At 36.7% G+C, this 22,386-nt stretch overlaps 1 protein-coding gene across 5 annotated transcripts in view; it reads right to left on the bottom strand.

Annotated features, from left to right (window-relative positions):
* Window positions 1–22,386, bottom strand: part of NR6A1 (nuclear receptor subfamily 6 group A member 1) — a 281,543-nt gene that overhangs the window by 78,285 nt on the left and 180,872 nt on the right. The window lies entirely within an intron of this gene.

Below are 22,386 nucleotides of genomic sequence, written 5' to 3'. Positions count from 1 at the left end.
GCCTTGCAAAAAGAAAATACTGAACTTTATTTCAAAACAAGACATATGATCATGGGGAAATCCCTACTACTCTATTTTTTGAAATAAAAATATTAGCTTCCTCAGTTCAGTTGGGATAAATAAGATGATGTCTGATTGAAATGACTTGAAAATATAAACAAACAGGAGTTTAGAAATCTCCCCAATCCAGGCACTATTCTTTCCTGAATAGGTTTTGTTGCTTGTTTTTGGTTAAATCAAAATTTATAAATTGGGGCCACTAGGTGGAGTAATGAATAGAGGACCAGCCCTGGAGTCAGGATACCTGAGTTCAAATCTGACCTGAGATACTTAATAATTACCTAGCTGTGTGGCCTTGGGCAAGCCACTTAACCCATTTGCCTTGCAAAATAATAATAATAATAATAATAATAATAATAATAATAATAATAATAATAATAATATAGATTGACTTCACTGTTGGAGGAGTTGTATTGATCCATCAATAAAGACATCTTGGTCAGGCACTGAAGACAGACAATGAACTAAACCATAATTAGGAGGGGTGTAGCCAAGATCACATCTAGCAAACTGCATAACTACTCTAAGCTGTTACAAAAATGCCTCTATTATGCCATTCAGTGCTTTCTCTATTTTTTTTTTTTTTAGTTTTTTGAACTCAGGTCCTCCTGACTCCAAGGCTGGTGCTTTATCCACTATGCCACCTAGCCGCCCCTTTCTCTATCTTTTAAACAAAGTGCCAGAGAAGGTGCTAACCTGCATTAAGAGAGTAAGTTTGGCCATTTGGGATTTCTCTATGTCAATGAAATCATAGGGCTAGTCTTTATTCCTTTCTTCCTACCAGGTGGTAAAAGGGCTACAGTCCAGAGAATAACACTGCTGCTACAAAGAGCAATAAAAAAGAAATATAATGGTTGTGAGTAGGCAGAAGAATGTTGCCAAAGTTGACGTACATGGGAAAAGTAGTGTAAAGTAATGTTATTTATTATCATGGATAAATGATAGAAAAAAGAAGCAAGTTGCAAATAGATAAGAGATGTAACAGACAACACTGCATTTATGAAATATATGAAATATTTATGAAATGTTGAAAGATTGATAGGTTTTTGAGTATTCTAGATATATTTTTCTTTTATGATAATTTTATTTTTCCACCTTCATGCAAAGATAGTTTTCAACATTCATTTTCTGGTAAGATTTCTGAGTTCCACATTTTTTCTTCCTCATTTCTTTCCCCCTTGACAGCAAGTAATCTGATATAGGTTATACATGTGTCACTATGTTAAACATATTTCTATATTAGTCATCTTGTTAAAGAAGAACCAAAACAAAAGTTGGAAAAATCATAAAGCATAAAACAAATTAAAAATGGAAAATAGTATGCTCTGGTTTGCATTCAGATTCTAGGTCTTCCTCTGAATGTGTATAGTATTTTCGAACACAAGTTCTTAGAATTGTCTTTGTTCATTATACTGCTGAAGAAAGGTAGGTCTATCATAGTTGACCATGTGTAGAATGTTCTCCTGGTTCTGCTCACTTCACTCAGCATTGGCTGAGTAACTCATGGTTTCTTATAGAACAATAGTACTCCATATTCACATCAATCATCATTTCCCAACTGATAGACACACCCTCTGTTTCCAATTCTTTGCCACTATAGAAAAAGAGCTGATACAAATATTTTGAGTCTTTTCCACCTTTTTTTTTTATCTCTTAGGGATACAGATCCAAAGGGTATCCAAAATTTTATTGCCCTTTGGGCAGAGTTCCAAATTGCTCTTCAGAATGATTGTATCAGTCCACAACTCCACTAACAGTGCATTAGTGTACCAGTGTTCCTATATCCCCTCCCAACATTCAACATTTTCCTTTTTTGTCATATTGGTCAATCTGATAGGTGTGAGGTAATACCTCAGAATGGTTTTAATTTGCATTTCTCTAATCAATAATGACTTAGAGCATTTTTTCTTATGATTATAACTAGCTTTAATTTCATCTGAAAACTGCCTGTTCATGTCCTTTGACCCATTTATCAACTGGAGAATGACTTTTATTTTCATGAATTTGACTCTGTGTTCTCTATATTTTAGAAATGAGTTCTTTATCAGAAATACTACAGTAAAAAGTTTCCCAACTTGTTACATTTCTTTCAATCTTGCTTGCAATGATTTTTATTTGTGCAAAAACTTATTAATGTGATGAAATTAAAATTATTCATTTTGCACTTAATAATGTTCTCTGTCTTACACTTAGTCACAAATGCCTTTCCTCTCCATAGTACTGACAAATATATCCTAATTGATTTATGGCATCACCTTTTGTGTCTAAATCCTATACCCATTTGGACCTTAACTTGGTACAAGTTTGTGAGATGCTGCTCTATGCCTAGTTTCTGCAATATTTTCCAGTTTCCCCAACAATTTTTATCAAATACTGAGTTTTTAGCTTAGAAGCTGGAGTCTGGGTTTGTCAAATAGTAGATTACTACTGTCATTTATTATTGTTTCTTTTCAATGCTAAGTACATTTTCTATGGTTTATAGAAATACATAGACAAGAATAATATCAGATAAGAGAAAATAGATGGGAGCTGGGAACTGCGTATCTTTTGAGAGAGTAGGTCTGAAGTGATCTATAATAGCAGTGTCAAACTCAAATAGAAACAGATTTTTTTTGCTATCAGGTACATATTGTGTTAGAAAAACAAAAAGTGACAATCTATATTGCAGGGTATTTTTCTAAATTTTGTTAAAATTTCCCAATTACAATTTAATCTGGTTCAGACCACATTTAGTAGGATGGGTAAGTTTGTTGTGGGCCTCTAAGTCTGACACCTCTGATTAACAGTAACTAAATTGCCATTCCAAATTATTTTAAGTACAGAAATAGGGGTGCTAGGTGGCACAGTGGATAGAGCACTGGCCCTGGAGTCAGGAGGACCTGAGTTCAAATGTGGCCTCAGACACTTAATAAGTACCTAGCTATGTAGCCTTGGGCAAGCCACTTAACCCATTGCCTTGCAAGACAAAAACAAAAGTACAGAAATATATAGACACCAGTTGTCCCTAGTGTGGTTCCACACTTTCTCCCCTCAATAAGCTATAACCTGCTTTGAATATATACCCTCCTCTCCTTATTTCCATCTTCAAAACCCAGTTTATGTGTTTTCCACTCTAAAAAATATTCTCTGATGCTCTAAAACTGTCATTTCTGCTCTTGTTTTCCTTCTACTCTTCCATATTTTTCTGTCTCAGATCACTTTCAATTTTGTCTCATATCTTTTCAGAAATGTAAGCTCTTTAAAGCTCATGAGATCCATGGCACCTTTCATCCCTGAACTGCCCAAAGAAGCTAGATTATGGTCATACAGAGAGTCAATTAATAAACTGAATTTTCAGATGATTCCCCTGCTAAAAGGGATTATTTCTTCCTATCTGTCACATTCTTCTTTACTGCATTCTGATCTGGCTAAGTGAGTTCAACAAAGCCCTTGAGAATAGGGACTTTTCATCTTTGTATTTTCAGAAAATAGTTAACATTGTGTCACATTACTAGAATAGATTATTAATAAAAGTTGATACTAAGTTGTTAAAAAAAACACTTTTTTTGTGAAATGAAAAATAATTTTCATTTCTCAGTAAATTCTTTGTTTGAATTCAGTGATGTAGACTGTACCCTAAAAAGGCTGCCTGAATGGACACAGACTGCCCAGCGCTCATCAAACTCTGCACACAAGCTAAATCCTTCAGTGGCACCAAAATGACATAGAAACTGAAAAATGATAAAGAAAAGCAATGAGAAACTACACTTAATAATTTCTTACACATCATAAATGAACAAAAATTTAGCCAGAAGTCCACATCAATAGAAAAGAGAGTTCATTCTGTCTGTCATTCCAATGAGAACCCAAAAGATACAGCACTCTGAACCTCAAAGATCAAGGTAAGTTTAACTCCCGAAGACTGAAGACAAAACAAAATCTGAGGAGACCTAGGTTCAGACCAAACAGGATCAGGATCAATCATTCCACTCAAAAGGGAAGCAGAAAGCTGCACCTGGTATCTGGCCTAAAACTCCCATTCAAAACCTAAAGTTCGAGGGATATATTTCAAACAATCCCCCCCCCCCCCAAAGGAAAGAGTAATACCAATAGTATAGGTAAGCAGACATTCAAAGAAAACACTTGGGGGCGGAGCCAAGATGGCAACAGAAGTGGATCCAGTCTTGGGCCCTCTCTCATAAGATGTCTAAACTAAGGACTCTAACTAAACTTTCAAGAGACAGAACCCACAAAGGGACCCAGTGAGGCAGTTCTCCTACTCAAGGTAACCTGGAAAAGAGCAGAAAGGCTCTGCTCCCCGGGGTCGGAGGGGCAGCCTGCCAGAGCGAAAGAACTTCAGCCTCCTGGAGGCAGCCCCAGGGCGCTGGGAGCCGCTGCTGCAGGGGAGTCTCCTGAGCTGCACCCAGGGGAGCACCGGCAAAAAGTGGGGGAACAGCGTGGGGGGGGAAGACCTCTGCCAGAGGGAGCACATGAAGCCCAGCCCTCAGGGCACACAGCAAGCAGCATGGCCACTGCATTCCAGATCCAGGAAACAGAAGCAGGCTGAGCAGGTAAGCAGGAGCCCCAGGCATGAGCCCATTGAACCTAGGGAGGGGAGTGTAGAGAGAGACTGAAGAGTTCTGTCCTCTGCCCCAGGAACAGGACTCTGACTACATTCAGATCCTGATCCTAGTCTAAGCCCCACCACAGAACAGCAGCCCCCCCCCCCCCCCAGCCCCGTGGCAGAGGGAGGCACATATGGTCATTCACAGACCAGGAGGGAGGACAGAGGCTCACACACTGAGACCCTTGTGGGAGTGTCCCAAAAGCTCAGGAAGCACCCCAAAAACAGGCTTAGGCTGGGAAAATGAGCAAGCAGAGAAACAAGAGGAACACCATTGAGAAATATTTTGCCTGTGAGCCCAAGAAGGATCAAAACACTCAGTCTGAAGATGAGGAAGCACAAGCTCCTGCATCTAGACTCCAAGAAAAACAGAAATTGGGCTCAGGCTATGACAGAGCTCAAAAAAAGACTTTGAGGGGGAGGCTACGTGGCATCCTTGGAGTCAGGAGTACCTGGGTTCAAATCCCATCTCAGACACTTAAAAATTATGTAGCTGTGTGGCCTTGGGCTAGCCACTTAACCCCATTTGCCTTGCAAAAACCTAAAAAAAAGACTTTGAAAATCAAATAAGGAAGTTAGAAGGAAAAACTGGGAAAAGAAATGAGATGCAGGAAAATCATGAAAATGAAGTCAGCAGCTTAGTCAAGGAAATCCAAAAGAATGCTGAAGAAAATAGCTTACTGAAAACCAGCTTAGGTCAAATGGATAAAACAGCTCAAAAAGTTATTGAGGAGAAGAATGCTTTAAAAAGCAGAATTGGACAGATGGAAAAAGAGATAAAAAAGCTCTCTGAGGAGAACAAATCCTTCAGACAAAGAATAGAACTCAGGGAGATTGATGAATTTACCAGAAATCAGGAATCAATACTTCAAAACCAAAAGAATGAAAAATTAGAAGAAACTGTGAAACATCTCATGAAAAAACAACTGATATGGAAAACAGATTTAGGAAAGATAATTTAAAAATTATTGGGATACCTGAAAGTCATGATCAAGAAAAGACCCTTGACATCATTTTCAAAGAATTACTACAGGAAAATTGCCCTGGATATCCTAGAAGCAGAGGGCAAAATAGAAATGGAGAGAATCCACAGATCCCCCCCACCAAGAGATCCCAAAAACCCAAAGAAAAGACTGCCCACAAAGACTACAAAAATACTTAAAGAAGCAAAAATAAAAAAGAAATTTAAAAGTTTTGGAGGAAATAATGAGTATCTTAAGAGTAGCAGTAAATCTCACCCAAGTGAGAGCTCAAATAGAATCCAATGACACCATGAAACAGCATAAAATCTTAGAACAAAATCAAAAGGTTAAAAAAGAGATGTCTAATATCAAAAGCAACTGACTTGGAAAGTAGAAGAATTATTGGACTACCTGAAATCCATGACTAAAAATACCCCTCCAAAACCTAGACACTACTTCAAGAAACTGTAAAACTGTAAAACTGTAAAAAAAAAAAAAAAACCAGAGGGCAGAGCAGAAATAATAATAAAAAAAAACTGACACTAATTACTTAGTAAAAGGAATCCCCAAAGAAAAAATCCTAGGAATGTCACAGACAAAATCCCAAGTTTCTACTCCAAGAAAAATTAATACTGTTAATGAATATATAGAAAGCAGTTCAAATACCTAAGAATTATAGTTAGGTTCATGTAAGACCATGGCAATTTCTAAAATGAGAGAACTTCAAATACAGTATTCCCAAAGAGAAAAGCTTACAAACACAAATAATATACCCTGAAAAGAAAAATATAATTCTCCAGGAGGAAAAAAAAGAATCAGAGTTGAAGAAGACCTCTGAAATACAAACACAAGGAGTTTTATGATTCTCATAACTGGTGTGAATGAGAAGAGGACATAAACCTAAGGAAGGGATAGGAAAAGTGAGCATCAGAGCATCCTTTCTTATCTGAAATGAACAAAGGAGGGTTGAAAACAAAGTAGGGTATAGAAATATATCAAACTATACAAGGAAATGATTAAGATAATGGGTGGAGGTGGGGCAAGAAGTAGTAGAGAGCAGGGAAAGAACAGTCATAAATAAAACAAACTTCTTTATCCTGAAATGGGGATTAAAGGAGAAATAAAGATAAGAAAAGAACTAGAATCCAAAGGAATGCCTTAGACAACTGGGGAATTGATGAATAAATTGTATACAGATATAATGGAATGTCACTACACAATAAGAAATGATGAAAAAGATCTCTTCAGAAAGTCTTGCATAGTATGAACTGAACAGAGTAAAGAAAGCAGATCCAGGAGATGAAATTATACAAAGACAAACCATGCTACCCAAAACAAAAACAAAACAACTTTGAAAATGTAATAACTCCTCAATCCCAATGAGTAATCACAATTCCAAAGGGCATATAATAATGCAGGGCTGTCCAAAATGTGGCCTGTAGAGCTATTTTATGCAGCCCACCTGTGGATTTTAATTTTCATGAGCAATAATAATAATTTGCATGGAACGTGTATTAGATTTTTCAATTCCATCACTAATAAATAATCTTGATGTTAATTTTCTCTGGTATTTTTTAAAGCAATATTACAGACGGAACATATCACAGGGAATTATCAAGCAAGCTGTGGGATGTATTCAACTGTAAGATGCAACTATTCAGTACACCTACCCTTTATACTATTGTTGTCACTTTGTGTTTGCTTTTGTGCTTTGCACCTTCACCTGTCCTATTAATGACTTGAGTTCCCCGACTTTCTAAGAAGCTAAAAGTACAGTACTTATTGTACTGTATTTTTTATTCCGGGTGTGACCCTCAAATAATTATTTTATTTTAATGTAACCCTAAAAGAACCTAAGATTGGACAGCCCTGTGATAACACATGTTACCTACACTCCTGACATAGAGAAAGTACTCTAGTTTTTAGATATGGCCAATTTTCCATTTTGCTTATTGTTATGAGTACTTCTTTTTTTCTTCAGCTTTTAATCAGAAGGGAAATAGCAAAAGTGGAGGGGTGGCAAAGAATGGAGCCATGACAGTAGAAAGAAGGCAAGGACTCATCTGAGCTCTCTCCAAAAGACTTTAAATAATGCCCTAAATAGGTTCTGGAGTGGCAGAATCTATAAAAGAACAGGGGGCAACAATTTTCTAGCCTAAGATGACTTAAGATATTCAGCAAGAAAGGTCTGTTGAAAAGGGACGAGAGTGCAGCCCAGGTCTCAGTAAACCAAGAACAGGCCTTGGTAACCATTGAATCAGCAGTGACAGCTGCTTCCAGAGCTCTCAGCCCACAGACAGTAAAAGGCTTGAACTGGTCAGAAGTTCACAAGGGTCTCTTTGCTGGCACTGGGGACCGAACTCTGTTCCTCTGTTCATCTAGGTCTCAGTCTCAGGACAAGGAAGAGCATTAGAGCTTGAAGTAACAGAGTAACACCCATCACAGTTCCAGGGCAGAAAACAGTGCATGAGATGATGGATGAGAGCACAGGATAGGGGAGTACTGATACCTCTCCTTTGTCATACCATCCTGGAAAAACTGAAAACTTCTAGGTTCCTAAAAGTATCTCTGATAACAGTTGCACAAACCCTGAAGCTTGGGACAGGGCATTCTTCACCCTAGAAGCAGAGCCCAACTTTAGCAAAGAGTTAAAAGCCAAGAAATAAGCCAGAAAAATGAGCAAATAACAGAAAAGGGTCTTACTGCTGAAACTTAGGGTGTCAAGGAAGATCAAAAGCACACTCATAACAAGACAGCAAAGTTAAAAGTCCTATTCAAAGTCTCAAAGAAAAATATGAATTGTCTGTCTCACGCTATAAAAGTACTCAGAAAGAATTTTTAAAAATCAGGAAGGGGCAGATAGGTAGTACAGTGAATAGAGCATTGGCCCTGGATTCAGAAGGACCTGAATTTCAATTTCAACCTCAGTCATTTGACACTTAACTACTAGATGTGTGACTTTGGGCAAGCCACTTATCCCTGATTGCCTTGCCAAGAGAAAAATTAGGAAGAAAAATGAGTGATGCAAGAAATTTATGGAAAAATTGTCAACAGTTCAGCAAAGGCAGTACAAAAATACTGAAGAAAATAACACCTTAAAAAGCAGAAAAATGGTAAAAGTGATACAAAAATTCAGAGAGGAAAAGAATGCCTTGAAAAGGAGAATTAGGCAAAAGGAAAAAGAGGTACAAAAATTCCCTAGGAAAAAAAAACTCCTTAAAAAGTAGAATGGGGGGGGGGGGGGCTAGGTGGCATAAGCACTGACTTTGGAGTCAGGAGTACCTGGGTTCAAATCCAGTCTCAGACACTTAATAATTACCTAGCTATGTGGCCTTGGGCAAGCCACTTAACCCCATCTGCCTTGCAAAAACAACAACAACAAAAAAAAAGTAGAATTGGTCAAAATGCAAAAGAAGGTATAAAAACTCACCGAAGAATGTAATTCCTTAAAACTTAGAAATGAGCAAAGTGGAAGATAATGAATCTGAGACAGCAAGAAACAATCCCAACAAAATTGAAATAAAAAAATAGAAAACAATGTGAAATATATACATTGGGAATATACACATGGGAAGAACAATTGACCTGGAAAATAACTGTAGGAGTTAGATCATTTTAAAATTATTGGACTTCCTGAAAGCCAAATTTTTTTTTAAAAAAGAGCCTAGATAAATCTTTCAAGAAATTATCAAGGAAAACTGTCTTGATAATCTAGAACACAAAAGGGTAAAATAGAAATTGAAATGATTCACCAATCACTTCTGAAAGAGATCCTAAAATGAAAATTATCAGGAATATTATAACAGTCAAAATCCACAGCCAGAATAACAAAAGATTTAGCTGTTCCTACATTAAACAATAAGAGGGCTTGGAATATGATATTCCAGAGGGTAATGGAGCTAGGATTACAACTAAAAATCACCTACTAAATAAAATGAGGAATAATCCTCAGTGAAAAATTAAATTTCAGTGAAAAAGAGAACTTTCATAGAAAATCTGACTTCCAAATACAAGGGGGGAGGGAAAGAGAATTTTGAGTTGATTATGATGGGATGATATCTAAAAAAATAAAGTGAGAAAGAGGAATGCACTGAGAGAAAGGGAGAGGTAGAATGAGGTAAAATTACTCATAAAAGAGGCAAGAACAGACTTTTACAAATGGAATGGTGGGGAAAGCTGGAACTTTAAATCTCAATGGAATTGGCTGGTGGGGGGGGGATAAACACAATTGGGTCTAGAAATCTATTTTGCCCTAGAGGGAAAGTGGATGAGAAAAGGAAGAGATCTTCATAGAAGAGAAGGTAGATTAGAGAGGCAGTAATAAGAAGTAAAATACTTTTGAGGAGGAATATGGTGAAAGGAGAGAAGAGAAAATATAATAAATGGGGAAACAGGATGGAGGGAAATACAGTTAGCAATAATAACTGCAAAAATTTTTTGAAGCAAGTTTCTCTGATTAAGACCCATCTCTCAAATACAAATTAAAACAATACTGAGATACTACCTTATACCTATTAGGACAGAAAAGGAAATTGACAAATGTTGGAAAGAAGGTAGGCAAATGGAGACAGTAATGCACTGCTGGTGGAACTATGCCTAAATATTTAAAGCAATTGTTTTCTGGTGGTGGAAAACTGGACATTGAGGGAATGCCCATCAATTGGGCAATGAAGAACAACTTGTAGTATATGATTATGATGGAATACTATTGTGAAAGAAGATATGATGAGTTAATAATGTATGAGCTTCATTTTTTTCTTTTTTTTTTTTAGTTTTTTGCAAGGCAATGGGGTTAATTAGCTTGCCCAAGGCCACAGGGCTAGGTAATTATTAAGTGTCTCAGGCCGGATTTGAACTCAGGTACTCCTGACTCCAAGGCCAGTGCTCTATCCACTGCGCCACCTAGCCACCCCAGCTTCATTTTCAAAGAAGAACATGACTTCAGGGAGCTGATGCCATGACAAGCACATGAATTGGATCTGAGTGAGGGGGTGCTGTGATAAGTAACCAGACTTGCTGTCTCCTCCAGAACCATCTGGGTCCAATGGCCAGATATGAATCAGGATGACTGAAGATGGCCCTGGATGGGAGGCAATCAAGGTTAAGTGACTTGCCCAAGGTCACAGAGCTAGAAAGAGTCAAGTGTATGAGATCACATTGGAACTCCCATTCTCTTGTCTCCAAGGTCAGTGTTCTTCTATCCACTGCACCATGATCTAAGAAAAATTTGGAAATATGCACACTAGTGAAGCTAAATGAAATGAGTGGAAACAGGAGAACAGTGTACAAAGAAACAGCAATATTGTAAAATTAACTCCGAATGACTTAGCTATTCTTAGAAATATAATGATCCAAGACAACTCTGAAGGACTTATGATGAAAAATGCTATCCATTTCCAAAGAAAGAACTAGTGGAGAGTCTGAATACAATGTAAGTTTACTTTGTAAAACTCTATTTTCTTGAATTTTTATTTTGGTCTATGTTTTCCTTTACAACATGACCAATAATGGAAATATATTTTGCATGACTACACAATTGTAACACATATCAGATTACCTGACTTCTTAATGAGGGAGCATGCAGAGGGGAGAGAATTTGAAACTCACTTTAAAAAAAGAATGTTGAGAACTGTTTTTTTACACATAATTGGGGAAAAATAAATTGCCTAAATTAAAAAAAAGGCAGTGACTCAAAAGGACCACTATAACATTTTTGAAAGTAACATGTTAAACTTATTATAGACTTTTCAAAAGGGTAAGAGTTATAAAAGTGGAGATACAATCCTCATTTTATGTTCTGCTCTCTATGGAAGTCATCTTTCCAAAAAAACAAACAAACCCCAAAACCACCTTACTTGTATCCCCAATGCCTTTCATAAAATAAGCATTGAAGAAAGGTGAATTGAATTTATCTGACAATTTGACTAGATCTTTCCTTTTATAATTCAAAGCAATAGCCTCTAAGTGAGAACAAGAACAAAATTACATTGGTCAGAAATTATTTAAAAGCAGCAACAGAGTCTCCCATGTACCTTTACGTTTAGAGTTTTCTGGATTATTTTCAAAGAATTATATTTGATATTTTCTAACTGTTTCTTCTTCTATGTGGATGTTCCCAACAATGTCCCTTTGAGACAGGAGACTTGGCTCTGAGTTCAGGATTATGGTATGAATTTTCTGAGACCTAAAACACTGCATTTTACTGGGTCTCAATTTTATTTTCCATAAAATGAGTGGGATAGGAGATTTAGGTGACTTTCTATGGCACTTCGTGCTGTAAAATTTTGTGGACTGGTTTTATAGAATTCTAAAAATCTACTTAGAAGGGTAGAAGAAACACAAGGTTTTTATTTGAAGATGGGGGGGTTGGGGAGTGGGTTCATTTGAACAAAGTAATGGAACAATCTCAACTCTATTGAGTTTTTTACTCTTAAAAAAATATTTTCCCACTCCATTACGCTTATATTAAAGATATTGCTTTCTTATGACATGACAGTTAACTGTTGTTCATCTCTAAGGGCCTTTGTGGAAATGAGGCTACTTGACATTGTGAGAATAAATCCTATGAATTAGCAAAATATAGAACATATTTGGAAAGCATATGTGGGAACTGGTTCTTATAGGATATTGTGTTTCAGAAAACTGATCTATAGTATGAACAACTTTATTTTCATTCACAGCAAATCATGGCTAACAAATAGAATTTGTAAGTTTTGCTCAATTTTCAGCTCAGTTGTCTCTGCTTCAGTCATGTCTGACTCTTCATGACTTTATATACCCTACTGTCCATGGGGTTCTTGACAAAGATGGTTTGTCATTTTCATCTCCAGTGGATTAAAGCAAATAAAGGTTAAGGGACTTGCCCAAGATCCCAGAATTAATATCTGAGGCTGCACTTTAACTCTGGTCTTCCTGACTGGACCCAGCACTCTAGCCAAATGAGTCACACAGCTGCCTCCTAAAAAGAAAATTAAGTGATTTGCTCAAGGTCACACACATTTGAATGCTGGCCTTCCTGAGTCTAGGTCCCAGCACTCAATCCAGAACCACTTATCTGCCTCTGTTTTACATACAACTACCATCCAAATGATTCCCACATTCTCTATTTACTTGTCTTAGCAACAATTTATTAATCCTTATTTTCAGCAGAATCAAAGGTATTTCCTTCTATGAAAAGTTATACTTAAATATATGAACTTTTCTTTTTTTTTAGGTTAAAGGTTCTAAAGAAAATTATCCGAAGAAGATAAGTCAGGAAAAAACCTTCTGAGAGAGAATGCTAAATTGGAAGAGACTACAGAACATGAAACGACAGAATCTGATTTAGAGCCAGAAGGAACCTTAAGAGATCATCAAGTCCAACCCTCTCATTTCATATATTAGAGCAACTGAGATCCAGAAAGGATAAGCCCATGCAGCTCAGTCAATGAGGTAGGATTTGAATCCAGATCTTGTTATCCCCTACTCATGTAGCCTTTCCAAGGGACCTTATAGATTGCTTTGTTCAAGCCTGTCATTTTATAGGTGAAGAAATCATGATCAGAAAGGTTGAATGATAATCCTTATGACTAAAAAGTTGGAAGGTCTGGGCGTTAAACTTCATGCTATCTAGTAGAAATTTCATGCAATGAAGCCTTCTTCATTACTGGAGATTATAACTATGAATTTCATTGCAAGGACCACATCTATATGCATTCGATGTCTCTCTTCAGAATTATTGATTATTTATCTAAAAATAGTAGCTCACCCTGTTCTAGGGTTTACAAAATACTTTCTTTACAATCATCCAGTAAGTAAGGAATATTACCACATTATTACATAGCTGAAGAGAAGAGGTTCAAACACAAGTATTTAGTACTAGTAAATAATAGCTAGTTATCAATGACATTTACAAAAGATAATCCTGTCGATTTTTAATTTTATAAGACTATCAGTTTTTAATATTATACCTTGTCCAGTGGCAAAAGAGGTCCATGAGACAAATTGCCCACTGGCAAAGAAATAAAAAAAGTTTTCAAGAGAAAGGATTTTTTTAAGCTAAAGTAAAAACTCCAGGGAGAGAAATATGAACACTACTATTGTTATTAATGATACAGTCTTCCTTACTGGTTTCTTTAAAATTAAGTAGTTAGGAATAAATGATGCTTAAGAATGATCCAACATGTTCAGTCCCAGGGTCCCTCCAACATTCTAAAAGTCCATTCTAACCATGGAAATTACAAAGGAGTTGTTCAACAAGAGAGGCAAGGGTGGAAAAATAAGGCACAGTATACTTATTCTGCTTGTCTAATCTTGATTCTATCACTTTAGGTATTCTCTTAGAAATGAAAAATGAAGTCATGTTCACTGAGATTGATGAGAAAAATACATAATAGGAGTCCTATTAAACATAATCATCACAATCACTTCTGCATCCTTTTATCTGATACAAATTTAAGGAGGATTAACACAGGCTCTCCTCCTGGAATTTAGCTTACCTCTTTCGGCAACCCCCCTCCCCCACATCCTCCTGTAGTTCCCCCCAATCGACACTGCCATAAATCCTTTAGCAAAATCTAAGATCCAGAGTTAAGGGGCCTAATAACACTCTTTAGATCTTTCTGGGTGGAGCATGTCACTAGGCAGCAGCAGTAATAAGGAGGCAATCAGGGCTCTATAAAGCCATCTATGTAGGCACATCCTGAGAACCAGAAGCTAACATTCTTAGAGGGTTCAGTTGTAGGTGTTTCTATTTTCTTAACAGCAAAGAATTTCTAAGAGCTTCACTGTCCTTTTTACCACTATTCTTTATAATTAAAAGAACGCTGGTCATCACCTAAGGTAAAAATTTAAGGAGTCAATTTGGAAGTAATAAATCAATAGTATGTTTCTTAGACAATAACTCTGCTGACTATTCTGACCAAGTATAATACCCTTTGCAGTCCCACATTTTAACCGTGTCTAAGCTGTAGGCATAGATGACAAAATGGGCTACCTTTCCCCATCTCTGGCCTTCAGTTTTCTTATCTCTAACACTATGGGTAGGACTTAAACAGTCTATGATTAAGGTCATTTTTCATCATGCTGTGTTTTAAGGTTCTCCAACTGTAAAGCTCTATAATCCTCTTTGTAGCAGATGTCTTTGAGAAGAAACCTTGAAGAAGACTGGATAATACAGGCTAAAGTGAGTGTTGAAACTGAGCCTTAACCCTGATGTCTAATTGACCTTTAAAATGGTCATTTAAAATCTATAGAAAGCTTAGATCAATGCTTACACAACTGAAAAAATTCTCTGGGAATTCTGATTGGTTCCAAGAACAAACCAGTAAAGCCCCACAGAGTTTGAAGACTCCTGTTGTTTCAGATTTCTTCCCTAATCACTACAAATTCCTTGGTTTATTGTGTATCAGAAAGAGTAAGCAGTGACTTCAAGATCAACCTGAAAGCTCAGTATTGGCAATGTGAAACAATGTATTGAAATTTGAGTACAAAAAGCATATGATTTTTTAAAAAGTAGGTTTCTTAAATTTCACCTGATTGTAAGCTTCATGCAATATTAAATTTAAAAATATACAAAAGTAAAATGAAGGAGTATATTTATACTATTTTACTTAATATAAAGCCTACTTTATATTTAAGATTATAAAAATACTTTGAAGAGCAAATCAAGTGCACTAGATTGGGAAAGCAGTCATGGTTGCCTCAGTTCTGCCCCTATTAGGGAATTCACTTACTTCTCTGGGTCAGTTCACTCACCTTTAAAATGAGGGAATGAAATTAAGCAGAGACATAACTAGGAATTTGTGCTTCTGGGGTGAGAAGCAAGTAGAAGATGGAGGACAAATTGAGGGTCATGGTTTTAAGTGGTAATGTCCCAAGTGGTAGGCGCTGGGAGATCCAACACCCTTCTCTGAGCATTGGTCTAACAAAACTTACCTTCTAAACCATGTTCTGGGATAGGGGTGGGTCAGGTTGGAATGAAGATCCGCTAACCTCCTGATTTACAGTCACTTCTCCATCCCCTAACTGGTAATTAAGAGGTTTCTTGCAGTTCTCATTCCCCACCGGCCACACCCTCTCTCCTCCCCCTCCAGACTTCAGATTGCATGGGAGGCTCCCAGAAAACCAGAACTACATAAAAAGGATACCTAGCTCCAATGTCTAGTAAGAGGGCAGGGACATAGGGTGTGGAAAACTTAGGGTTATGGTGTGAGGTACTGGAGGAAAGGGTAGCGCAATCCTAAATTAAGGAGCAACCAAGGCAAAGGCCCTTACAAATCTCTAACAGTCTACAACTGACACTATCTTCTAATACCTCTATCTCAGTTCTAATAAGTTATAAATAAATGATTCTACATTGCTAATAAATAATTTGATTACTTTAAGTGCTTCAACAGTATTTTAGGGCAAGTATAAAGGAAACATTTGAAAATGACTCCCTCAATTCAAAATAAATAATCCCACAAACAGGAGAAAGAAATGGTTTAGATTTCTGGATAACAGCCTGGTTTCCATACTCATGCCTCCGGGCCTCAGCTTTGTTCTTCAAGCCCATTGTAAGTGGGGCGCTAAATCAAACACAGTTGCAGCTTCAAACACCAGCCTAAGGCCGGCCCCAGTGTGAAAATGCTAAACTGCCCCTAGCAAAAAAGTGCCAACTCCATCTTGAACCCAAAAGATTGTTCAGGTTCCACCAGCACTCCCCCCCACCCCCACACATTTAAAGGATGAACTGTTTCAAGTACTTGGGCAGATTTCAAACCTATTTTAATATAATAAGAGCTTCTAAAAAGTTTTGTTAGCAATATCAGAATCTCTCAGATCAATTCTTTCAGAAAATCTAGCTTCTATTCACAAGAAAACTTGAAGCATTAATGCAATCATAACAAAAAGCCCTGTTTCTGATTATAATGAGGCTTCCTTTTCATAAACTATTCTCTACCCTTACCCCAACCCCCAACTCCCAAAAGGGAAGACTGAATACCACAAGTCTTAAAACAATCCAGATGTTTTTCTCTGAAAAGGCTGTAAATTTAAAAACTACAAAATGAACACTTAAAGTATAAAAAGATCTGGATACTAGGAGATTCCAACAGTTTAATACATCTGAGCTCTACAGGATTTTTGTACAGTCACTTTAGAGTTAAAGTAATGGAATTATTATTTTTCAAACAATTCCCTAAATGTGAGTCCTAAAACAGCTTGATACACTAACATACTATCTTTTTGAAGAGGATATAGTGAAAAGTGCCCTAAAGCTGGAGATGGAGTTACTTGGGTTCAAATCTTACACTTACTACCAATGTGACCTTGGGCACCTCACTAGAGCTCAGTTTCCTCTTTGATATTAATCTAAATGGCCTCTGAGGTGTTTCCAAACCCCACATCTATAATCCAAACTGCATATAAACATATATGTATTAATGTAGTATATAGAAAAAAATACATACACACTTCTCATATAAATTCCTTGTGGGTAGACCATGGTGTTGTTTTCTGAGTCCCTACTGTCCATCATAGTACAATTCACAAGGCACTTAATAAATGCTTAGAAAATAAAACTCAACTGGTATGAACTAAATAACACCAAGTATAAACAAGTCACTTCACCTGTGAGGTTCCAGATCACCCCTTGTACTACCTGCCTGATATAGGTGAAAGTGAGTAAAATCTATTCCAATTAAAAGAAATAGTTCTTGTCCTTATGAGGAACTTGTATATATTCTGTAAGAACATATTTGAGGAATCTGGTTGGGTGAGTTGGGTTCTCCAAGATGAAATCGAGGAATTCTGGGAGAAGCCTTCGATACTATTTCAGGATCCATTTTCCTCAGCTGTTACTAACAGCTGACACCTTAGGGCTCACACTGAGAGGAAGGAGGCAGTGAATTCATTCCTCCAAAGGAGTGAACTTTCTCTATAGGCCATAAAGTATTTGCATCACAAAAGGCACTTGCAACAATTATCTCCAGGCACTTCAAGGAGAGGGAATACAGTAGGGCAACTGCAGCAGAGTCCAGTGCTAAGCGCTCTCCCTAGGATTGGGGAAGGGTAACAGTGTTCTGGGTCCTGCTCAGACAAGTACTGTTCTGCAATTGTTTGTCTGCTCATCTGTCAAAAAAGGGATCTATCTATATTCTCTTGTCAATGGCTAAATTATTTAAACACTCTAAACCCAAGTCTCCTCCTTTGTAAAATGAAAATCCAATTTTCAGTTATCTCCCTCACAGGGTTATTTATTAGCCCTTACAAACAGCTATAAAAATGTGAACTATTCTCCCAAGTGTTAGGATCTTTTCCAAAAGAACATCTAGAAAAAAAAAACAGGTAAATAGGGATGGGATAGATAATACAATGCTCAATTCCACAAGGTTTTTGACTTCCTTGCATAAAAATTAAACTAGCAAGTGTTTTTTTTCCTGAGGATTTTGAGTATTATCCTACATCTCCTCCCCTCCCCCTATTCCCCAAACTGTCCATTCTAGAGATCTACCAAAGTCATGTTAATAAGCATTGCTTTAAAAAAATGGATTTAAAAAGTAGCCCTTCCTTCTGCCTGTTTTTCTTGGTTATCACTGATCTAGGTTAATCTCAAAATAACATACATTGAGCATTTGTTGAGCCAGGCTGGAGTTTACATGGGCCAATACCAGCTGTTTAAGGGGAGGGATTTCACACATGTGAAACTCTAAACTGAATCTGGGTCTTTTCAATACTCTTAATGATAACTAGCAACTAATATAAAGCACCAGAAATATTTGTTCCTTAAAAGGACTACTTTATATGAATCTTTTCTCAATCATGTTATTAAGATCCAAAATTACCTTTTGTCCTGCTAAATAAGGTATTATGTAAAAAAAAAGTAATTCATAGTTTAAAATAATGTAAAATAAGAAGAAACATGTACTCCTTACATTCAAAAGCCAACTCTTAGTGCTTTATAAAACTTAAAATAGAAAAATCACAGAATATTAACCACTTTTACAGTAGATGTTCATCTGAAACCTCAAAATACAGAATGTTTTAGTTGGAAAGATCTAACAACACAAAACATTAAAACACTGAAACTAAGGAATGATAGATAGTATTTGTATTTGTAAGCAAAGAACTCAGGTTTGATGGTTTACTTCCTTATGAACACCTTAGGCAAATTAATCACTTCACACTGTCACTCCACTTTCTTCATGTATAAATTGAAGAGAATTCAAGTTTTGAATCTATGATTCTAAGTTTGAGCAAGAAGAGGGTCTTAGGGCAGCTAGGGGGTACAGTGGATAGGGCACTGGCCCTGGAGTCAGGAGGACCTGAGTTCAAATCCAGCCTCAGACACTTAATAATGACCTAGCTGTGTGGCCTTGGGCAAGCCACTTAACCTCAATGCCTTGCAAAAACTAAAAAAAAAACTAAAAAAAAGCCTTAAAACATAGAAAGTTGGAACATAGGATGGATCACAGAAGCTCATTTGGAAAAGACCTCAGAGGTCATCCAGTCTGACTCATATCTGAAGCTGGAATTTAAGAATTTTTAGGGATGGAAGGAAATTTAGATCATAGAATGTTAGAGGTAGAAGAGCCCTCAAGGCCCAGAGAAGACAAGATCCCACAACTAAACCATGATAAAGAATGCCACTATACCATACTAGTGTGATTTATCATTTGTACTATTGGAAACTGATATTCAGGCAAGCTTAAAACTTTGGATAGGCTAATTCTTGAGCTATTTAAAAAGTTATATTCTTTCAAGAGTGAAGGAGTTAACGGGTGTATGCTTCAGAGGTTGGATTTTGATTATACACTCACTGCCTTCCCAGAAGCTGCTGGGTAAGAGTTGTATCCATCAGTTCACACAATGGTTTTCTACTTCCCCCACTCTCTTTCCCCTAGTTATTGATCCTCAAGAGATGCTTAAGGCCCCTTCCCCCACCTTTCTCTAAATCCCAACCCCCCATTCTGAAAGATAGCTTAAAGAAGTAAGACTTCCTGCCTAGCGACTGACAAGGCTGAAAGAGCAGATTGTGCGGCCCCTCGGAAAGCCTGAATAGAATTAGCCCTCTGTGAACTAAAACAAAAACATTTGTCCGCCCAGCTGTGACAAAGGTTAATTTAAATAGACAAGGCTTCAAATATGGAAGAAATCAGGATTGCAGCAACTCTAAAGTCAACCACTCCCCCCCCCTTTTACAGTAGCTGTTCCTCTGAATCCAACACAAGCCATTTTACTGTTTGGTTCTATTAGTTTTAAGTTTTCCAGAACTATAGTTTTGGCCCAATATATGAAAAATAAGGTGGAAATAAAAATAACTAAACAGAATTTTTTTCTTAACCTATTCATCTCATTAAAAAAAATAAGTATATCTGAGGATGGAATACTTTACCTTTAAGGTCCTATACAGATCTAAAACTTGTTTTTCTAAATTTTAAAGCATCTAAATTTAGTGAGATATTGCTCTAAGATTACTCCCAGTTTTATCTTTGAAGGAAAAAAAATCATTTAGTTTTTAATCCACAATAATGAAATTATTTCATTTGGAAATGTTCAACAGTTGGTGAATAGTTAATAAAATTTGGAATATCAATGGAATGGAATACAAGTACCACTAAAAAGGATAGCTAATGATGAATATAATGGAATTTCTAACTATTAAATGATATAAATCAAAGAAAGCAGAATAAAAAAAACCCCAGTAAACACACTGACAGATTACATAAAAGGAAAAATACCTATAAAAATAACTGAAATGGTAGACCAAGAAAAATGACGGAAAGGAGGATAAGTAACTAAATCAAACATTATTTTCTGGATCATTTCATTTGAAAGTGTTAATAAATGTAGATGTATTTCAATTGGATTTGGCATTTTATAAATATTTAAAATTTTATTGATATCTTTTGCTTTTACACAAGTCTTTTCTAGATATTCCTTCCCCTATCTGCTCATGAATCCTTCACTATGTAAGAGTAAGCAAAATATACTGACAAGTGATCAAATTAAGTCAGTGTATATAATATTATTTGGCTATAACCAACCCTCTTATACATACCTTTTCACCCCTATCCCCATGAGGAAAGGAGTTGCATTTTATTCATCTCTGGGGACTAGATCTTATCTTTTAAGGTAATTACATGATCACAATTGTATTGACTTGAATATGGTGAGTCACTGTTGCACTACTAAGGAAATATTCCTGAACAGAAACTTAGGCCAGAGAGTTAAAAGTATTTTTCTGAATTGAATGAAAATAATGTAACAGATATGTACAACACCTTGTGACTAGCACTGGGGGTTATAGAGAGACATCCTGAACAAGCACTGCCTCCCTCCAAGAAGTTTACAAATTAGAAAAACAGAAAGCACAAATCCAGCACATATTTGGCTCCCAAATCTGGCAGTCTGTAAGTTCCAATATCATTCCCTTGGCTTCACTTACTGAAGAGAATCTGCTCTTAGAAATCCAACTCCTAGGGCAAATGAATTAGGTCTGTCAAGGAATCAGGTCAAATTCTGTGTTCTATACTTTTCCTTGCAAATTTTGGAATGCTCAAAACTAGGATATCTGGGAAAGAATTGAGGGTTGGAGCAATTCCATTACAATTCATGTACAATCAAAACTGACACCTTGTTACTAGTAAGGGAGAGGGAGAAGGTACACCTAGAAGCCAAATTATCACAAAGAAAGCTCTCAGCAAAATAAGCCTCCCTACCCCACCCCTTAGCCCCAGAGGTACATACCTATTACTATGCAATATAGGCATAAACATCATCAGTCAATCCTAAAAATAAGGTTTAATCCTAGTACTCACAAATTTCACAGATGTTCTGACAGATGTTTAAAAGGCTACAGAAATCCTATGTAGACTATCCTAGAGTCCTAGTTTGGGAGAACAATCACAGTTTCAACGTTATAAAGTGAGAGTTCTGAATAAAATTCTTTAATGTGCCTTACAAATCCAAATTTTACCAACTTTGTGATCCTATGAAAGTCATTAACCTCTCTGAACCTCCTTTTTCTCATATAAACAATTCTCCACAAGCACCCCAGATGGTAAGTGGGGATAAAAATTCTATACTACATATTTCACAGTTATTCCTGGAAAAGCACAAAACACTATATAAATTAGTTTTTATAATTTATTAGCCATCCTTAAAACCAACTTTCTCTCCCTCCCCCCTTTTGTGTGTGTGTGTGGGGGGGGGGGGAATCTCCAAGCCAGACTCCATTATAATAATAATGAAATGCAAGTATAATCCTAGGTCCTATACCATATCCCCAAGTACTATATTCCCAAAGAAGTCAAGGATTGAAAAGCTTTTCTCAAGTTGAGTTTACTAGTAAAATAAGCCCATCAGTACACAAACTAAAGTTATTCTTGGAATAAGAAATCTAGAAAAAAGAATATAATTTTCCCAAAAGAAGGAAATGATTAACCAAAGTAATAGTACACAGGATTTAGATCTGAAGAGAAGTTAGAAAAGAAAGCATATATAATGCTAGAATATGTTCCAACCCTCTCATTTTACAGATTATCAAGGACTTTACCACCTCCACTCCACGAAGCTAGAAAATATCTGACCCCAGTATATCACTCCCCAGAGAGTCCAAAGCAGCTTTATCAAGGGCCCCACAAGCATCTGATACTATCAATAATTAACAATGGTAAATGAAGCTTTTTCCAGATGGTGGCTTGGATTAAGGAATTTAAAATCTAAACAAATTAAACACTGGGATAAACAGAATACAGCAGCAAATGGTATTTAGAAGCTAAAGGCAAGTGACCGCTGACT

Source organism: Macrotis lagotis, chromosome 1 (assembly GCF_037893015.1).
Source record: "Macrotis lagotis isolate mMagLag1 chromosome 1, bilby.v1.9.chrom.fasta, whole genome shotgun sequence".
NCBI classification, from domain to species: domain Eukaryota; kingdom Metazoa; phylum Chordata; class Mammalia; order Peramelemorphia; family Peramelidae; genus Macrotis; species Macrotis lagotis.
The sequence above is the reverse complement of the archived record's forward strand: the minus strand, read 5'-3'. Positions and strand labels throughout refer to the sequence as shown.